Below are 21,845 nucleotides of genomic sequence, written 5' to 3'. Positions count from 1 at the left end.
ATATGAGGTACGGAAGGTACACGCTGTTCGCACAAACGCATTCGACTGATGAGCTGCCCAAAAATTAAAACTATTAACAGTGAGGAAAAGTTCCAAGTTCAGAAAAATCTCAAATTACATTTTCCAGTTCTGCAAGACTGCAATTTCTTCCAAATAACAAAAAATGCTAATGAATACACACTGAACTGAATTTAACACAAAACCACCACTCTGAATTTAGGAAGTGAAACACATCTTTAGTAATACAGAGATAAACACACAGATAAAACCAAGAAAAATTAGGGGAAGCGTAAGGTCTCGTAACAACACAGGAGAAATATTCCCTGCTCCTTCATCACATTTCCCTTACAAGACCACATCAGTCCTTCCTGCTCTAAACCAAACCCCATTTCAAAGCAAACTTTTCTATCATTAGGCTGTCATCAGTCAAGCTGTGCTCTGCTACAAAGAGTAGTGTGTTTTAAAAAAAAATTGAAGCCAAAATACCAGGTTCTGTGAATTTTCCTTAGAAAGGAGATCAAACTCATGAGGTCTTAACAAAGCCAAATCACCAAATAAAATAAAATAAAATCTAAAAGAGACAACTAGTTCATGAGACAATAATAAATTACTAAAAGCACATAGGTGCAGATCTATGTCTGGAAATAGTTGCCAGCTACAGGATTACCATTTTGTACAAAACAGAACTTTCCTGATCTGTGCGCCAAGTTGTATAGGAAAACCAGAAAGCTTTGGCTGTCCCCAATACACATCTGCCATAACTAAAAAATTATGCTGCTGAAATATCACAGATGCCACAACAAACTTGTTTTTCACGTGTAGGCAGTGAGGGTCTAAGTCATGTTGATCACTCTACCCACCTACATCTGGGACACCTCTTCATGTTCCTAAAGGAGATGCCATCATGCCCAACACTAAGGCTATATGGATGGCCATTGACAAGTCTAATCACTGCATTGACTGTATGGTTGGGGAGCTGTAAAATGAGGTCAAAATTAAAAGTAAACAGGAAATATTTACTTTTCTTTCATATTTAAAGTTTGGTGGGGTTTTTTGGTGGTTTTGTTTTGTTTTGTTTGTGGGGTTTTTTGTTTGTTTTTGTTGGGTGGTGGTTTTTTTGGTGGTTTTTTTTTGTTGTTGTTTTTTGGGTTTTTTTGGTTTTTTTTTAATTGGAGTCTTTGTAAGATTTGCCTGTTAAACCTCAAAAAATCTCACTGCTCTATAAAACTGCTGACCAACTGTGGACCACAGGGTATTTATAAGAAATCATTTCTTTTGTCATGTTTTGGATATTGGCTTTCCTCACTCGTGCAAACACATGTTCTTCTGAATTAGCTTAGACAAAAAGGCAGACCAGCTTGCAAGAATGAAGGAGTCTAAGTGGTGCTGACTATTTCACATTTCAAGTGCAAATTATTTATTCAACTACATAACGTCAAGTCATTAAAAAAAAAAAAAAAACACTCTATGAAATACATTCCCACAGCTAACCTTTTGTAACTACAGAATGGAGCAACTATATTAAAATTCGATCTAAAAATGTAATTTTCCTGGTACTTAAGGCAAGTAAATTAATGTTTATACAAGGCCATTTGCATAATAAATATAAAACCAGTATTAAATAACAATAGCTTCTTCTAAAATGCCTTGACGCCTCTTCTTCTGATTCGATGAACATAATACAAATACACGCACATAATTCTAAATCAGTTATAAAGTCCTAAACAATTTTCCATCAGAATAGTCTCCATAATTGTGATAAACTATAAAGACAACCTTTAAGAAGCAATAACAATATATGCAGAAACTGTGCTTCTCTATATTTCCTAAGCTTAGATATTTAAAAACTTACTATAAACAACAAAACCAGCATCGTGGCCAGAATTTTGGAAAGAAAACAGAAATTATCATTACGTAGGAGAGACAACCTGGCTACAGTACTCTAACACACACTTTCAGTAAAGACTGGAGAGGAGACTGGAACATACCAAGTTATCACAGTCCATCTGAAACTATAGAGCCATTGCTTTATAAGCAAATAAACTGCACTTCCAAAGACAGAACAAAAACTACATAAACTTTGTCAGAAGTTATTAAATGACAACACAACACAGAGAGTTAGTTAAGCTTCACGACATCATGAGTCTTCAGTATTTTGTCCCTGTTGCTTTTCCTTGTCCCAGAACCAATCTGAGAAATGTGTGGATATGAATGAATAGTTCACATTTTCATGTATATTACCTGAGGACCAAATACTCAAGAGAGCCTGCAATTTGCTGGGTCAATTGCAGGAAATGTGATTTTCAGCTACACATATTCAAACCACTGCTTTCTTTAAAAACATTAATAGAAGTGTTGATGCATCTTAAGACCTGTACACAAAAAGATACAAGCAGACAGCAATAGTAAAAATACCAGGGGTATGGCTGGTATTAGAAACATGGATGTGAATTCGATTTTTCAAAACGATCCTTTTTTAAGAGCCAATTTCAGTTTTGCAATCCAGCAGGGAACATCATACCTCATACCAAATTCAGGGGATAAGCTCTGCAATGCAGCTGAACAACATTTGTCTTCTCTAATCACGATGCCCTGCTCTTTTAAGAGTTACACTAATTAAACTAGAAAAGGTCACACAACTGAAAATGTTCATGATTTGGGAAAGACTTCATAACGAAATCTTTCCTGTCTATCACTAATCTTCTATACACAATAACTGCCACTTTGATAAAGTGTCTCTGTCAGCCTGTTTGTGATTATACACAACAAGCTTCAGCCTTTGTCCGCTGGAAGAGTTCATGAGCTTTTTCTTGCAACCTCAGTCAGACAGTGCCACAAAAGAGAGGAAGAGGAAGCAAAACCCAGCACTCCTCATGATTATCCTGTCATCTGTTCAGGAAACAATTTCTTTGTAGTTTAAGAACTTCAGATTTAACTTAAGGATTTCGGTATTGAAATTCCAGAATAAAAATATGTCTATATTTACACCAATAGGAAAAAGAAGAGGCAGAAAAAACCAACTTGGTTCTAATCCCAATCTTTGAAGGTTAGCTGCAGTGTGATCCACATTTCTTATGTCTCTCTTTCCTCATGGGTTATCCAGTAACATTGTTATTCTTCCAGTTTTTGAAACCTTAAGACCCTCTTTGAGGGTCCACTCCTTCCTCATCCCATATAGCACCTTGAAAAAAATAGGACCAGAAAGCATTAATTATGTCTTCAGACTCTGACAACAGCCAGTGAAAATGCCCTTAAAATGCTTCAACATTTACACATAATTGGCGAGAAATGGATCTGTCTTTAGTTTAGTTAACAGTTTGAAAAGATGTTGAGGTTGAGCCCTACATTCTGAAGTCCTTCCTGTATCTGAATAATCCTCCAGGCATAACCTAGAAAGCTGCTCTCTCTCTGAATCTCTTCTTCTCCAACTTTTCTTATTATGTAGAAAACTTTTTTCCCCAACAGCCTGCTTTCTCTCAGGTATTTAATGGGTGATATGAAAGAACTAAAAAGATGAGGAGAAAAAGGTTCCTACCCTTCACATCACAGTGACTGCACAGGATCAGGAGGAAATCCTGCATTGCAGCACAATTCTATCAAACTTTTGGGCCTTACAAAGGCTGCATTAATGCCTTCCTATTGCTGGAGGAGGTAAAAAAAATAAAAATAAAAATCATGCAATCTAACCAGCCCGAGAACAGTGGGCTTGGGAGTAAGTGTTCATTCAGCAAAGACGCTGACAGAGCAGGTGAAAATAAAATGCTTTCAGAACCTTTCACAATCTATTCCTGGATCAAGTTCTCAGCTTCATATGGTTTTCTGCCACTTTGAACTACAACTTAATGTAGCTACCTCTTCAAACAGTATCCAGTATAGCAGACACAAAGAAATACCACAGAAAGTACCCAAAAAATGCCCACAACTACATAGGAACCCAAGCACATGTGTTGTTGCCATTCAGCCCAGACCCAGGAAGTTTTTTTCCCAGGGAAACAAACTTAAACAACTCTTACCTGCTGCACAACATAAAAAAGAAACCCCACAACAATCTAGCACCTTGTGTAAGGAAACCATATCCATCATGTTGAGGAACTAACATACATATATCAGAATACGCTAGAAATCTCCAATAAACCCCCTTCCCAGACAGCCATGCCATAGCTCTCTTTTAACAAAACCCAACAATCACACTACAGCTACATTCATTTCCCTTCTCATGTGCAAGCTTTCAGGATATATTCCTCTTTTGTCCCCGTCCTCCTCTTTTCCTTTTTCCATCAGAACACTACAGATTGCAAAGGCTAAGAGGAAGCATGCCTGAGCCAAAAGAATTTTCAGTCTAACGAAAACTGGTACAAAATGAACTTCAGAACTGCAAGTTAAGAGGAAGTTGGTCAAATTCAGTGTTCAGAAAATAGAGCATAAGCTTTTCTGTGGGAAAGCTTCTCCATAGTAACTAAAACTGCAATCTGAGCATTGACTCCCTGTCAAAAATACCCTCAATATAAAAACAAAGTACAAAAGCCTCTCAAAAGCGAGAGATTTCAATGACCCAAAAAAGAGGACAAGAGGAGGATCCTCTTAGCATATACAACTTCTCTGCTGCTGAGCTATTTTACTAGTAAGAAATGACAGAAGAAATATAAGTTTAAACAGCTATTTAACATGTACTAGGTAACATTATTCTGGCAATTAGTAAAATGGTGGTAGTGCTTCTCCAGCAAGAGGTAGGATCAATGCAGCTGACTCTCAGCAATACAGTTAGGGATCAGAGAAACTAAAACTGCTATGCTTTAAAAATTGGTCTGTATTTTTTCATGCTGAGTCTTTGCCTTCTCTTAATTTTTAAAGGATTTTTATTTCAGTCAGAACAACTCAGTCGTTTCACAAAGGAAGACAGAAAAATAGCTTGTTTAGTCCTTGCTAAAAAGACAGACTTTATAAGAAAAGTTTCAAAGACTGGTGTTTCCAAGAAAGGGTCTGGGGTAGTTTTGGATAAAGAAAATACCTTCTGTCACCCTCGGGATAATTTCTAAATACATCTCACACATCTTTCAAATTATACAGATTGCTCCTATTCTTTAAAATGCAGCTAGAGTTTTGCAGCTGAGGTCCCAAAGGGTCTGATCTGACTGACCATTCCTTCTTTCCCACCCCACAAGGAAGAACCCCAGAAGAAATGTACACCACCACGGAGAGCAAAGTAGTCCAAGGAAGCAGTCGTTGTCTCAACTATGTAAGCATCAGGACAAGTTATCAGAACTTAAATTTTTGCAAATATACATAGTAAGGAATCTGCTTTTAAAGAAGAGGGGAGTGTTTCTAACACAGGAGACCAAAATTCTAGTTGAACAATATTTCAAGGATTTATGTGTGCGAACAGTTTCTGGCACTGAAGCGTTGCATAATAAAGTGTACCTCTATCAAGAGTGATCACATTGTTCTTTGAGGTTTTCCTTAGGATTCACAGCATAAAAGAAACACCACACACATGCCAGTCACCAGGCACCACAGGAGTAAGAGGCACAGCCACTACCATTAACCTGGCACATCCCACAGACACTCCACAGTAACAAGGACAGTAGGGCAGGTAGGCTCAGTGCACCTCCTAGTTGCCTTTGCCTCCCTTCTGTAGGAAGGCAATGAGCATGAAAAAACCCATTACTGTCATTTTCCCTACCATAAAAACCATAGTGAGAAGCACAGTAAATGACAGGGACAAATGAACTATGGCCAAGAACACTCCATTAAGTTGGCACTCTGGTTTCTCTTGGCTTAGTATTTTCTACATTACAGCAAGCTTCCCCAATAACATACAGCTTAGATTCCTGCATTTCCAAGGATTTATTAAATTAGCATTTGTAAACATTAACATTTTCAGATGGAATTAAAGACAAACATTCAGAATTGCAAGTGAAAATAAAATAACATCCAACCCTATATTTAAAATACAAGGAATAATAATCTTGAGTCATTAAAATCACTGAAAAATAAATTAGTTGGTCATAAATTAGATATCTCCTGAACAATTGGGAATTTTCATCCAAAATGTTGGGGGATAATGTGGAGAGAAATTACGAAATTGAAAACAAACCAAAAAATCCCCCCACACACCACAGCCCACTGTATTTTCCCAAGGTCTATAAATAAAATCTTGAAACAACTATCCAACCTTCAAAGAATTTCTCTATTTCTAGCTGAAACCAGGACAGAAACTTTCCTACTTTTTCTCCGAGTAATTTTTGCAACTGACTTCACTTGAAAACTTCCTAATGGAAAACATTAGTGGAGCCAAGAAGAAAATGTGATGCAGCATAAAATCATGCAAGATCAATTAAATTGATATAATTGTCAATACATCCATTTCTTGAACTATAATCTCCCCCATATCAAGAAACTACAAAATAAAATCTTGATGAATGTTCCTCTAAAAATCCACGATCTTTTCCTGCTCTGTACAATTTGTAATTAATTATCCTCAGCTTCAAAATAGCTCATTCCAGTGAGACTGGTTTCAGTTTCAGGATTGCAACTGCATGGTAACCGCTTCTCTTTCTGTTGTTTTCCATTTCTAAACGTAGGCTTTGATCCCCTTGGTCTTGCTGGTAGAGCAGTCGCCTCACAGACACAGTCTCTCTTTGAAGCCTTCCAACAGTGCCAAGAAAGAAGCAGGCTATGGCAGCAGGCTCAGTATTCTCTGGTTATGCAACAGATTAGATCATTATCAACAAAACTGGATGCCTCCAGCAGAGAACAGAAATGGGGAATTTGAGAGCAAGTTTTTCTTTACTTTTTGAATTAAGGGTGGCTGCTTGGTCAGTTTGAAAGGAGGAAAAAGTTACCTGCAATTACAGGCTGGTCATATCAGAGAAGATTACAAGTCAGTGAAAAGCCCCATAATAAATATTATTGTCACATTTATCGCTCAGTACTGTTCCTTCCTTGGCACGAAAGTTTTCCCATTCATTGTGTAATGCAAAAGAAATATTTGGCTCAAACTAATGCCAATAATTTAAGAAGTCTGATTTAGCCACATGGATTTCATTCCCCATAGATGGATGAACATGTGCCAAAAGGATGCAGGAGAGAAGTCTGGATTCTCACAAACCTGCAGAGAGAATCTGTACTTCTTACCTATGATACATTCATTTGCCCACAGCCTGTGCATGTGGATATCCTACACATCTGTCACATTACTGTCTTCTCTAGTTCTGTCTTTAACTTTTAAATCATCAGTTAGAGATATTTCAGTTCAGAATTCCACTTCAGTTAAAGCATAAAGTAGCTACTGATTGGGCATGGAGTGAAGATAGGGATTTTGAGTCTTCATATACAACAGAAAAATACATACTTTAATTTCTTAAGGGAATGCCATGCATAGTTTCATCTTACAGATAATTTGGGGAAGAAATACTACACTGCATGAAACAAATCCCCCGAGTCAAGTTCTGACAATGAACATATAGTGAGGAGGAGAGATTATAGAATATTGAACAGATTAAACAATTTACTGTTTGTATGTAAGAATTCAGTCACTGAGGCTTACAAATGCATGTAAATAAAACCAAAAGGCTTTGAGAATCCTAACAAAAAGCTTTTACAGCTTCTAGAAAAGACATTAAGAGTATTTAGATACTGGTTATAGGAAAAAAGTAAGTAGAAAACAGTTTAATATTGAAAAAAATTTTATGGTTGCTCTTAATAAGAGAGAATATTCTTGTGGTGTTTCAGTGTGTTAATTCTATATTATTATAAATTTGTAAAATTAGAAAGCACTACAGAAGTCAATTTTTGCTTTTCAAGCTCCCACAAAATTAGCACTAAAAGTATTGTGTGTCTGGTTATATTACAAGATGAATGCAAAACTAAAAATAACATTACCTAATAAAAGAAGGATTACAAAGAATGGCAGAAGTTACAAGACCAGTGTAATTTGCGTACAAATGCATATTTTCACAAGATCAGCAGCAGCTTAAGAAAATCAGAAAGCTCTGCATTTTGGGCTTTGTCTGCAGGAGATACTTCCCAGACATGAGACTACTCTTTTTTTTTTCTTTTTTTTTTTTTTTTTAATATGTATATATTTCTTATACATCTGGAAAATATTAGGTCAAATAAATTATGAGCATAATAATGAGCTCTTTGTACTCACTCATTACTGTCCTTGTTTGATATTATCACTGAAGCATCAGAAAACTGTGTGTTCCTGTCTCTCTTATGCAATTGTACAATACTTTTTTGTATGACATGACTCTTAAAAAGCACCGACCTAAATAAAATCAGGTGTTTAGCTGGATTGCCTTCATCTCTATCCCACAGCCAGTAATAATTAAAAACTACATATGAAAAAAATAACTGGCATGCCTCCCCAAATCATGACAGAAGAAAAATCACTGGTGAGTCAAGCTAGTCTGCAAGTGGGACACAAAGTATGATTCATAAGACATTGATTCGGGTTTAATTCTTGAGAGAGAAAAAGCTCCATCAATAACGTTAAGACAGAAATTCAAACTCTCATTAGAAAAATGTAACATTAAATTCACTGTGTCTTTTCATTCTGAATATTTCTGTTCTGTGTGTTCACCACAAGGGTTTGAAGCCACGACCAGTAACCTTCAGCAGCTCCTGCAGGGACTGAAATCCTGCAGAGGACACTGAGTGTGTCGGGCCACATTCCTGAGTTGTCTTCTACACAGCTGCAGGGCACAAGCTCTGTGTCCACCACTGGGGCAAAGTGAACGGGACCTTTCTGACTGAAACCACAACAGAAGACTAATTATGGCTTAACTTGGTCATTGCCAGCATTAAATTTATCAAAGCAGACGCGATTCAGTAAAGCTGCTTAATTTGCCTTTTTTTTTTTTTTTTTCCCCCAATGTAGTATTTAAGTAAACCAGACTACGACGTTAAAAAAAGGTGAGTCCAATGAGATGATGGCAGAGGAGCCAAGACACTCCTTTCAGACAACAGACCAGATACTAAGCACTAGGTCAAAATTACCTCTGGGCTACAGCTTTTGTAGCAAATTGGGTTTTCAAGGGCATTCCCTCCCCCTGCAACTGCATATTTATCTCACGTCTTTCTTCCAGCCCACACCCAAAAACAGAGGTTTTGTGCAGTAATTTAGTTTTAGGTCCAAAGGACATTTATAACAAGGATATTTTTAATATTTAAAGTATAGTAGAATATATACAGAAGTCTAAACCAGTAAAGAAAAAAAAAAAAAAATAAAGACCAGGGAGCCTTTTTCATTCAGGAGGTAATAGTACAGGAAAAGGCTCTATAAAAACCCTCTTTCAAAACCCTGTATGACCTTGCTGTTCACTCACATCCTTCAAGCTGACCACTGAAAGAAATATAAAGTAATATTCATTTTCCCACATGTTCGTGGCAGTCCAAATGACATCTCTGACACTGGGAACAGACTAGCAAAATATTTGATTTATCTTTAACCTCAGCTATGAAAAATGGGAGAAATAATAATAAAATAAAAAAATCTAAAAGCCATGCGGCTATTGGATATTTCACAATTTAATCATACATCATACCTGTACTGCAGAAAACATGCAACGAGACTAAACTTCTAAAATGTAGCTGGATTTAAATGTATGCTGCTTTGCCTGTACTGTCAGCTAGCAGGCCTTTAAAGGAAGATTATCAAAGGCACTCCAGTCACCGTGATGTGAAGACAGAATAAGTGAGCACGACCTTGAGTTCTCCCTTTATATTTCATGGCATTTTTTCTTAAGTATTTTTAAATCATCCAGACAGTAAGTACTAACATGGACAGTACTGAATACACATGCTTTTGAATAGGATGATGAAAATTACTTCAATGAATGTCTTTTGGCTTATGTGCTCATTTACATTCCCCTCAGGAATAATATATTAGCAATGTCACTGCTATGAACAAGTAGGTGACATATCAATAACTATCATCTATTAATAAATACTTTACTCATTCCATGAGGTTAATCTTCATATGCACCCACGAGGCAGGAAATTATAGTCACTATTTCCCCTGGGGATGCTAAAGTGATGTTATAGACTGTCCTAGTCCATGCAGTCATTCAGGTGTCAAAGCCATAAGTAATAAACTGTCAGAGACCCTGCCTCCTAATCCTACATTCTAATCACTGGATTTTGCCCATTTGATGAAGGAAACTGTAAGAAGCATGCTGTCTTATCATAACTGAAAAGTAAAACTGACATTTATTAAAAGCTGCTAGAAGCTTAAAGATAAACTTGCCATTAAAAGGGGAAACAATGAAACCCACACGATTTATCAAATGGTCTCTCCTTTGTCTTCCAAGGACATATGTGTGATAACTGCTACAGAGTTACTGCTCCCTCCTTAACACAGACCTTTATTTGGAATAAATGTCTTTTATAAGGAACTTGAGAATGTTTTCTCTGTCTAAATTTACTGACTTCTCTTTACCTGGGTCCTAGTCCTAAATATTCCCTGGAACGTGAACAGAACACTTATGATATGAGATACTGTTACTGTTGCCAAGAAAAGCAGGAGAAATGCTGACTTTAAAAAAAAAAAGAAAAAAAAGAGAGAAATGTTTTGCTGCACCACACAAATTCACTGCTCATTTTGCTCATTTCTCTAGTTTGTTTCTAATAAAATTAATAAAGCAATGAGTAGGTAGGCACTCCTCCACTTCTACAAGAGCGTAGTGATTGCCTTCAAAAGGGAAAACTCTTGTGGTACTCACAAGCTGCAAAAGCATTATAAAAGTAAGATTTTATCCATATGTTAAATGTTTATTTCCAGCACATCTGTCTTAGCTCAGTTAATGTTTTTAAACTTACCAGGACACTGACTTGTAGAACTCCCTTTAAAACTAGTAGGAATTGTATGAACAAACCCCTGAACAAGCTTTCAGGTCTCTACTTACGAGTTAAAAGAAAAATCAGGTTGCAAATCTTGCAAGATTTTCAAGGCATCTGGAACGTCACTTGTCCAAACCTCCCCACGACATCTATCTTTAATGTGTACAGCAATGCATTTCTGTTATCACCCAGAATCCAGGAGGTGAGCACGTGAGAAATAGTGAAGCTCTAATGAATTGTTAAAAATCTGTTAGAAGCTCAGCATGGAAATTTGAATGGGTTCAGGGGTTTGTGAAGATTTCTTCCATCTCAGTTGTCAACTGCTTGCTCGTGCTGAACGTACTGATGAGGAAATCCTCAGAGCATGCAGCAGCAGCAGCCTACTGCAGGGACTTAACGTCACTGGGAATGTTCCAAAAAAAAAAAAAAAAAAAACCACTCTGGTGCCTGAAGAGTTCTTTCCTTTGCACAAGTTCCTTAACATAAAAGGAAATTAATGTGACAGGTTCTGGTAAGCACAGACAATGCCACTTTCTGTATAACCTCACCCAAGAACACCCATTTGCCCATTTCTCAGCTGACTGAAGGCCAGCTTCTTCAAGTCCAGCTGTTTCCTCCTGCAGGGAACACTCATTTCCATTGCTGCTCTAACAATTAGAAGACAATACTAACCACTGCAAGTACTACAGGCCTATATACCCTGTCACTCACACACACACACCCCCCAAACACTGCTCATTTCTACCATGCATTTCCACCTTAAAGGGGAGTAGACAGATCAATCTTCACAAAGTCCTGGACACAGCTCTCATAGCATATTCTTCCATAAGAGCTGGGCCAATACAAATGTTATTAAAAGCAAAGGGAAGGGGTTGGATTACCAATGGAATCATATAAATTATGAAAACCATACAAGCAAATGGCAGTCTTGAAACAAAATACCAATTCAATTGTCCTCCGTTGTAGGCAAAAGAAAGCAACAAGTAACATACACCTTGATGAAAAATACTCCTTGTAAGCCTGAAAGCAAGACTAAACTGAAAATACAGGATTAAGCACTTCACCTTGTTTTGTGGGGAGTTTCACTGAGCACAACAGGAATATTCCTGTGTGCTTTATGCAAGGGCATTTACAGGACAAGACTGAATTGCTGAGCCATTATTTTACTTGTGGCTCAGGAATCACTCCAAAGCAAACATGAAAGAGACTACAGCAACATATATTTTCAAAATTAATCAAATTCATAATAAATTTTAAGCCATGAAACTCTGAATTTCATTGAGGTCACCAAAGTTCAGCTCTAGCCCTTCAGTCGTTCATCAAGATTAATTACTGCCTCGTTACTAGTCAGTACTGACAGACAAGTAACCTCAAAGTCACTGTCACACAGCTGAAGAGCTAAATACTGCTTCCAAAAGTAAATACTTCCAGAATGAAAACAAAATCCTGTCTATTGCTGATAGTACAAATAAGCAAACAATACAGGAAGTCCATGTTTTTCTGTTCTAAATACATTTTTCCATAAAGGGATAAGTTTGCTCATATGTGAGAAAGGAGAATGAAAGTAGAGGTCCCTTACTTTATTTCCACTGGGTACCACATAGTGGTAGCCAATCCAGTGTATATAAGAAAACGGGATCCAACAAATCTTATCTCCTACAGTGAATGTTCTGGAATCTCATATTTATTCCCCTATCTCAGGAGTCAAAATTATTTTTATCTTCAAAACAAAAAGCTATTTTATGCTTATGAGTGTGCACAACGTTTAAGACTGTGTCTCCTCATCTTTTAAATTCTTCCTTTAAAACTACCTCTTAAAATTTTTCACAGTAATCCTTGCTCTATAGATAAACAATTTCTCTTGTGTCAATGTCAATAGGGCAGTATTTGATATGGCTTCCCCCAAAAGCAAGCCAATCACAAAAAAATATATAAAATTTAAAAGATGCGTATGCTCATGGTGCTTTATCGCCTCTTCATTTTTGAGAAATTCTGAAATTCGAGCCATCCACTGTAAGAAAAAAAAAAAAAAACAACCTCTAACAACAAGAATTTAATCTACCCAAAATCCTCTTCAAGGGTCTCCAGAGAACCAGGACAACCCAGCGTTTCATGGCACAGACTCCAAACCACTGAAGCAAGCACAAGCTAGATTGGAAGAGTTAAATAAAGCAGCTAAAATTCAGCAGCATTGCGAGCTATTCCAGACTACTGTAACCTACACTGGGTGTCCTCTGCATAAGCACCAGTGTGACTTTGTGGACTGCTGAGACTCAGTCTGTTGCAACTGGCATAAGTTGCCACAGGCGAGTAATCACAAGAAACTGACCTTGGCAAAAGCACATTTTACACTTCACTGCTGTTCAACTGTGTTATACTAAAGAGAGAGCAAGTGAGCACAAGCAGAAGGGGGAGGGAGAGAGAACAAAGGGGGATAGACAGCATAAAAGTGAACGTAGCCATTTTCAGCTTTACCTGCTTTTAAGATTTTAAGAGAGGTACATCACACCTCCAATGCACATCACAACCTACACATAGTTACATCAATTTTGCATGGTATCATTTTTAAACCATCAGAGTCTGAGGAGATTTTTCTGGGGGGAGTAAAAAGAAATGAGACTAACTACTAAATTAGAAATGAATATCTAAAAAAATTCTCCCAACAAGGAGGAGGGAAGTATAGAAGACAATTACAACTTCACACTTTTCTGCCACTGGATTAATGCATAATTGAGGATTTTTAAATTGCTCTTTCCTCCTATTTGGCTACACCTGTTGAGAGGAGATTTTTGAATCAGCTGCAGCTAATAAAGCCTAAATGTACTCCATGAGCTGCGCAGCAAGATGTCTTAGTCCTAACTTTTAATGTTTCAGCTCAACCTTAACTTCAGCTCTCAACAGCCCAGCAGCAATTTGCAGGAACTAGTATGGTAAAATCCCCACTGCTGCACATAAAGTTGTGTCTGGCTTTTCTCAACTATCTTTGGTCTCCAATGGTTTGAATCAGTTATTTCCTGTAAAATAATTTTCTTACTTTCTGCATTACTTTTCTTTGGTATTGATTACTGCACCTCCAAAGAAACAGGACCTGGCAGAGCAAGATGGCACAGGATCCCATCATTAGTGCTAACCCACATCCTGCCCAAATTTTACAGCGAGTTTAACACAAGGCTCTAACCTTGAGGGGATGCTGGGTTTCCAGGACATTCGCTGGCTGAAGCAAAACATGCAGAAGCTTTGTACAAGTTCCAAAATACCGAATCGCTCTCCACTTGGGAAGGGCACAAGGTATGCAAGTCTAGACAAAATAAAATGAGACCACATGCATTTTGTATCTGCTTCCTTACCACTCTTAGGTCAGTGACCTAAGGAGTCGATGCAGCTTCTCTTGCAGATCTTGAAGTCTGCTTTTCTCCTGTGTAGACAGTTTCTCTATTCCTCATCTGGTTCCATAAATAACTCAAAACCCTGCAATAAAAGCCAGCCTTTGTTCCTCTCAAACATGCAAACCCTTCACATATTTGTCTTCACAAAGTCTCCATTCCTCTATTAAAACTCCTTGTGCTCTGTTTCAGACCTCTAAATGTCATTACTACCAGTAACCAGAAGTGGCCTTTTTTGGACACAGCCATGTTGTTCCCTTGAACCATTCCCATTTGACAGAGTCTCGTCATGGTACAATGACCTCCCCTGTCACTGGCCAGGGAGATACAAGACTCAGCCCTGACAGCAGATGGCTGATTCACACACACTGACGCTCAGCGACTCAACAATGATATGATCACACTTAGCCTATGAATTATGAAAACAGCAATTCTATGAAGCATGACCTAAAATTTCAAGGGACTGAAGTATTTCCAAGTCTGAACTTTTGATCAGGGTCAAAAAGGTGTCAGCTGTGGATCTGCAGAATTTTAATCATCTCATCAGACCGTAGCTCACTCGCGCTCTCTCTCTCACAAACACATGATGTTTGCAAGGCCCACAGGCATGCTTCCTGACACTGAAGTAGGACTCTGCAACAGAGGGCTGGATGGGCCACAAAAATACTCACTTCTTCTGTGAAGTGTGTGAGAAATGCTTGTAGGGTCTAGACAGAGAGTAAATTGATGTCTGTCACATTTTTCTGACTGCACTTGGTCACAAAATAGACTTACTAATTTTTTTATTTACTAAGTCCTATAGTAATTACTTATAGTAGATAGAAAAAGATAAAATGGAAAGGGCACAGTAGTTCTGCAACAGTTTCTGCGGGCCCTCGGGCTTGCTACCTACGGTGAGCATTCCTCACAATGACACAAAGCAAAAGAAAGAAAAAGGTGACAAAAAGAAAATACCTGAAGGGTACTCATATCCACAGGAAGAGCAAATCTTTGTTTATACTAGGCCAAAAGTAAGCAGATATTTATATTACACAAGAGTACCCTCAGCTGCATGTAAGGATTCTACATATCTTACTTCTTCAATGCATAACCTAAACAACAGGTTATTGAATTAGTATCGCTCTTTGCAGCTCCCTGTGGGTCTCCCAAGCCACACCATATTTTAAATGTATGTGTCAATGTCATTGAGTCATTTGACTTTATAGTTCACTAGCTAGGATCTCATTTTCAAGTTATTTCACTCATTAGGCAGAACAGAAACATTAACTGAGTCTTCCCCATCCATACAAGTAATTACCAATATGCTGGCTACTGTGAGCATCTCCCTTCTCTTTCCTCTTCCTTCTCCACCTCTCTCATATACGAGAATTGCTTGAAACCAGAACATTTCCACAAAATATACAAGGGCTGGCAAATAAAAATCTTTTAACATCTAAAAATTACTAGGAAGATTTAGCTATAGAAATGTATATATGGATATGTACCTATACAAAGTATCCAAAAGATGATGACGTGGCGCAGTATGGTTGAAATGTTACTAGAATGGGATTAATTTGACCAAACTATTCCTCTGCTGGAAAAAGATTAGTTTGTTTGAATTACATTTACCTTTCTCAAAGTGTTTTAGAAAGAAGTCTCGTCTAGTTTAAACTCATCCAATACAACATAATGATATCCTTGAAGTCCAGGGAGTCAGTAGAGTCTTGCTTTTCCTTCTAGTTGTGAATATTGAGTGTGATCTACAAAAAAAAGAAAGCGGGGGGGAAAACGTTTGGCAGGCAATCCTTTATCTTTTCAATGGGTCAATATTTTCAAAATCCTTACAGAAAATGGCCCTGACTCCAGAAGTTCAATCAATCAAACAATCGCTACTTGGTGTCCAGAAAGAATTCAAAGCAGATTTAATTTTCCATGTCAAATATTGTCTCTCTCTCTCTTTTCATTGTCTTAAACATTAAGGTATTAGAGTAAAAGGTGTGATTTCCTCTACTCATTAAAACAAACAAACAAACAAACAAAAAACAAACAACAACAACAACAAAACCCATAACCTTGCAATGTACATTTTGCATTTTCTGCTATAAATTTAAATTTACCATCAGGGAATTTATAACTTTTTGTTAGAACCTACGGAAGAGAAAGGCTACAGTTTCTCTGATGTGAAGTGCTAATATACTTCACAATGCCAGTAAAAACTCCTGAACCAGAACTAAAACCATGAAAAACACAAAACACCTTTTTCTCCTACTAGACACTTCAATTAATCAACAGCTATTGGTGAATAAGTTAAGTACTCAGCAGGTTTGTTAAGCAAGCATGTTTTAGTCTGGAAACAGCTGTGAGAAGTTCACCAGATTTTATTCTCTGCATTGTCCTGCTATCTCTGGAGTCTCCAGTTTTCTAAGGAACATCACCTTTTCTGGCCAGCATGCTGAGTCCATAATTTTGCAGATACTGCATATAGAATCAGCTCGGTCCTTCTAGTTCTTTCAGTAACAGCAAGCAAACTCACAAAAGCTTTGCCTCAGATTTCACAGGCATGTGTGTGCCTCTCTCTCAGTACCCTGGCCAGTGTGCCAATATGTAGGATTAAACTTTTTCCAAGGTTGAATAAGCCACCATCTGTCTATCTTGTGTGGTGCTGTGCGCCATCCGGGAGACTTGTCCCTTAGAGCATGTTTCTACCATATGTCACTCCTGAGTGATCAGTTATGCCAAGACATTTGGGAAAAAATGACTAAGTCGAGCTGGAAAACCCTTTCCGAATTCCAGAGGAGGTTTGCCAAGCCTGTATTTGCAAATAACTTCACATCCACTGGTTTTTGCATATATGGTGTGTAAAAATAAATAATAACCTTTACCCAAACAGACATGAGGTACCTGCCCTCCACTGTCCAGAACTAAGGGATTTTTTTAATAAGCCAAGGAATTCACGTATGACACATCTGCAGGAAAAATACAAGACACTTTTACAGTGACTTTTATGATTGCTAACTTAATAAAGGAAAAAAAGAAAACCCAGATTATAAGAATATATTTCAAGAAAGACTCACCCTATTATTCTAAAGCCACAACAAACCAGTAATTTATTTCCAAATACTCATCTAAAAATACCTAAGGCAACTGAATGCAAAACTTTTTCCTAACAGCAGCCATCTAACAATAACCATCTAAAGTGCTCACTTGCACGCAAAGTGATCACCTAAACTAGATGTTAAACTGCTGATACAGTTCATGCAATTAGAATTTGTCTAATAAGGAATATGACTCTATCCTATTTTAGATTTAAAGAACCATTATATGTTCCAATTCCTCAATTATTAAATTAAAACTCAAGCCAGCATCATTCTTATGGCCAGCTCAAGGCTGCTCATTTACATAACTGACTTTCAAGGGCACTTCGTTACACAGCAATTAATACCAGCAAAAAATCTACCAGATCTGCTACCTAATGTTAAGGAAAGACATTCTTGAGAACATTAAAAGAAGAGAGAAATTAGTAAGTCATGATTACAGCCTCCCTGAGTAAGATTAACATTGAAAGGAAATACATTCCTAAGGGCAACAGGAGAAATATTAAATATGAGAAGACAAATTATAGGAATTATTACATTTAGTGACAAAAGTGAGATGAGGAGCAGTACTAAAGTCCAAGAGAGAACAACGACCTTTGTGCTTTGTCTTCAGAATTTGGACAATCATTGAAAAAGAGGGAAGACGCGAAACAAGGTTTCACTTCAGCCCACGGAGATTTATAGAACAAAATGCAACAAAAAACAGAAAAAGTTAATGTTAGACAAAGAAAACCGCTACTGAAAAAAAAGGTTATTATTAAAGGAAAATGAGGTAAATTATCACCTCAGAATGAATTATGATTTTTTTTTTTTTTTTTTTTTTTTTTTTTTTTTACGTATCTAAGTTAAACTGCCTCCTTATGCACAAAGAGTGAAATTTGCAAAGGTGAGGATGTTGGCAACAAATTAGTCTACCAAGGAAAGAAAGCCTCCTACGGCAACACGGACTTGCTGAATGGAAAGAAGAGAGGAAAATAAATATAGACCAGCTAGGCAAACCTGGACTACTTGCCTACGTAACACACCTAATGATACTGAAGCCAGCACATTTTTTGAAAGGCTCAGCTCCTTCCTGGCCCACTCTGACAGCCTGAGGCATTCACACTGTTGAGCCAAGAGAGACTGGAGAGGCTGGTTCTGCAGCACCAACTTTCTGCTAACACTTCTTATTCCAACAAGAAACCTTTAGGGTAATGTGCACCTGCTCTAATGTCCTCCTTGCTTCTTCCATCTACCTACAGGCCCAAATATTCTTCCCTTCAGGATGAAATATGATTTGCACGTAAGACTGACCAACTCAGAGGGTTGCAAACAGGGACAAGAAGGGAGAAGGGAAATTCATTAAAGCTGCCAATTAAGAAAATTCTTACTCTGGATAAGAATTTGCTCTGTGAAGCTGGTGAACAGCTTCCTCACAGGAGCAGCCATGCAGCTTCTGCACTGTCATCTCTTGCCAGAACTACATTAGAAACAAGAGCTTCTCTTACGACAGGCATCGTGGAGATCTACTCATCGGTAAGAGAAAACTGTGGAGCAACATAATGGGAAAAAACATTGAAACACGAAGAAAGATTAAAATTTTTCTTTACTTTAATGTTCAGCTTGGGAAGGTTCAGGATCTGTCACCCATTTATCCCATGCCAGTGAAGACATACAAACAGGAATCGCCTCAATCTTTGAAAATATGATGCTTTTTAATTTGGTTTAATCACTAGGAGTTCCTTGGAAATTCTAGGCATACACAGGATATTTTCTTTTATATTCCACTTCAAGCATGTACTAAGCCTCAACATGCTCTGTTGTTCTCACAAGCATTTTAGGGAACTCTCAATTCTCCTGGAATTCAAAAGCTCAGGATTCCAATAATCACATGTAAACCCATTCCTCTAGGAAGAAATTCACTCTATGGCACAACCAAATGCTTCTGTTACATAAATGTAAAACTTAACTGAAACATATACTGATAAATACAAGACTACGACATCTCAGGCAGAAACAGTGAAATTTATTTCCACAGGAAACTTCATTTAGAGGGTATAACTACAGAAACAGTGTTTAAAGACAAGAAGGGCTCTTCAAGCACAAGGCCAAACTCAAAGAGTTATGTCCTCTGAGGCACTCATCTGCAGGGTATTTCATATATTCCCACAATTCATATATTCATCACAATTCATTCCCCTGTGGAGGCTGTGGGCCCTTCTTGGCAAGACTCTTCTATTTCACTGACCATGATGTAAGGGAGAAAACACAGGCTGATGGGAAGCTACGAGACGTCACTAAAATCTGCCAAGCAACCCTAATCTAAAGTCCATTCTGCAAGGTCCATGGTACCACAACATAATAGAAGTTTGTTTTTAAAAAATGTTAATGCTATATTAAAACAACACACAGTCTCTTTTCCTATGAATAATCAGTACTCATAAAGTAACTTGAACAAAGACAATCTCTACGTGGCATGTGAAAGTAGCTTGGAGGTGCCTTTGCTAGGGGTGCAAAAACAGGGATTGCTGAGGCAGGGATAAGGCTTGCTTTTTCCAATCACAGAGATAAAACAGCTCTCCTCACGAAGCTTTCCTCTTCCTCACCTCCCCCCTCCTCCACACAAAACCCAAGAAAAGCTGCCATTGCTTTAGGTCAAAGGAAAAACAGGCCCAGCTGCCGTAAGCCAAACAACGTACAGGTTTGCTATCTCCCCTGCTGTTTTGGCTTGAGCTCTTCAGACTGGAAAATTCAGAAGCACGATCTCCCAAGCTCTATAAATGCCAGAACCATCTAAGAGGAAAATAGGACAAGGCCACCCCCAGGCAAGTTTGTACTAAAATCTGCTGGCTGCAAGGCAAAAATACAGTAAACATCACATAGGGACAGACTTCTCCTCAGAAAATATTCCACAAGAACAATACGGCTTCCAAGGAAAGGCTGTGCTAAGGGGACTTCTGGAGGGAAAAAAAAAATGCAATGTTTTAAAATCCTTGTGAGGAGTTAGCAAGCTAATGGCACACTCAACGACAAATTGTTTGACAGGCAATATGCTTTTGACATTAATCCAAAGAAATGTAAAATCGACATTGAATGTTCTCTACAAACTGGTAACAAATTCGGTATCCTAGAATAGTACTGCAGGTTCACTAAGGAAGTTTTGCTTTTGTCTTAACAACTGATTACATGGAATAAAACAAGTAATAACATGCAATTAATCATCAATATCATCACCCTGTCTTTTCAGGAGGGAGAATTTAATTTAAATTTTTGCTGTCCTTGGGAGATGAACTTTGCAACTGATTACAGTATGTTTTAACGTACTCTATACTGACTCAACCTTGAAAAACAAGCCAAAAACAGAAGTTGAAACATCCTTTTTCCTGTGTAGCTCCAATTTGCAGTAGCAAGAAGCTAAACAACATGCTCTCCACCAGATGGCTGAAATAAAAAGAACACTCCTTCTGATTAATTAGGAAACAAATGAATCTGCTGTTAGCACAACAAGTTACCATCAGGAAACCTGGGTTCCCATTAAACTTTGATATTTGTGCTTTCTCTGCAACTGTGTTCAAGACCATCCTCAGATTCGTCTCTCATTTCAGAAGCAAAGTTTAAGCAGAGGCCAGTCCATGACACACAAGTATCACACCAGCCACTGCATAACCAAAAGGGGTACTGGCCCTTTTCACAGACAAATAACACCATAGTTTTCCTAAAAGAGAATGCATCCATCACAGCAGAAACAAACTAAGGTCTCCTAGTGCTGTGAGGAAAACTGATGAGTAAAACCACATGTCCCTTGTCAGAGCTCAGTGAGCAGTGGAGGCTCATGCATGCACACCCAAGCTCTCCAGCTGGTCCTGGAAATGGAAATCCCCAGAGCAAATACAGTACAAGGAGCAAGGATGTGACAACCCAAGCAGCAGAGACCAGCCCATGGTTCCCTGTCAAGGCAGGCTGACAAGGATGACTGTGAACATCTCAAGTGAAAGTTCAGTGCCGGAGTTGGTCAGACAGGGACTGGCCCTGGCTGACCACACAGAAGACATCGACATAAGGCCTTGAGAAGTGGAGTGCTGAGAAGGAGAACATCTAGATAGGTTATGGCGAGAAGCGTGGGATTATGAGTGTAGTTATGTTAACATGGGTTATGTCACAGTTTCTGTATAAGGTTATGTGTTAATAATCGGTCAGTCACCTTTGTGTACATGGTTACGCTGTTGTTCAAAGGCTCTCTGTTACCAAGGCTGTTCCTTGTAATACTGGTCCTCTGTTGGCTGCCCACCCCAGGGCTTCATTCCCTGGGGCTAATGTGTACAGCTTCTGGTTTTTGTTAACCACCTTAATAAATTGCTTTTTGGGAAACCACAGTCACACCTGCTGCTTTTACTTCACTGGTAGCCGTGGCAGAACCTGGCGACGGTTGTCTCGGTTGAGCCGGAGACCGAACTTTATCGCCAGATTGGGATAAAGCCGCCAACCCCGAATCAGGGTGAGCTCTGCTCTTCAAGTCCGGTCGAATGGACCGTGACAGTTCAGGATACAGTGCAGGGACTGGGGATGG

At 38.3% G+C, this 21,845-nt stretch overlaps 1 protein-coding gene across 2 annotated transcripts in view; it reads right to left on the bottom strand.

Annotated features, from left to right (window-relative positions):
- Positions 1-15,964, bottom strand: part of LDLRAD4 (low density lipoprotein receptor class A domain containing 4) — a 241,400-nt gene extending 225,436 nt beyond the window's left edge. For both annotated transcript variants that reach the window (XM_040068670.2, XM_040068680.2), the window contains exon 1: positions 15,834-15,964. The gene's annotated coding sequence lies outside the window, so the exon portion shown is untranslated. The remainder of the gene's footprint in view (positions 1-15,833) is intronic.
- Positions 15,965-21,845: the final 5,881 nt, after the last annotated feature.

The sequence above is a fragment of the Hirundo rustica genome, chromosome 1 (assembly GCF_015227805.2).
Source record: "Hirundo rustica isolate bHirRus1 chromosome 1, bHirRus1.pri.v3, whole genome shotgun sequence".
Taxonomy (NCBI): domain Eukaryota; kingdom Metazoa; phylum Chordata; class Aves; order Passeriformes; family Hirundinidae; genus Hirundo; species Hirundo rustica.
The sequence above is the reverse complement of the archived record's forward strand: the minus strand, read 5'-3'. Positions and strand labels throughout refer to the sequence as shown.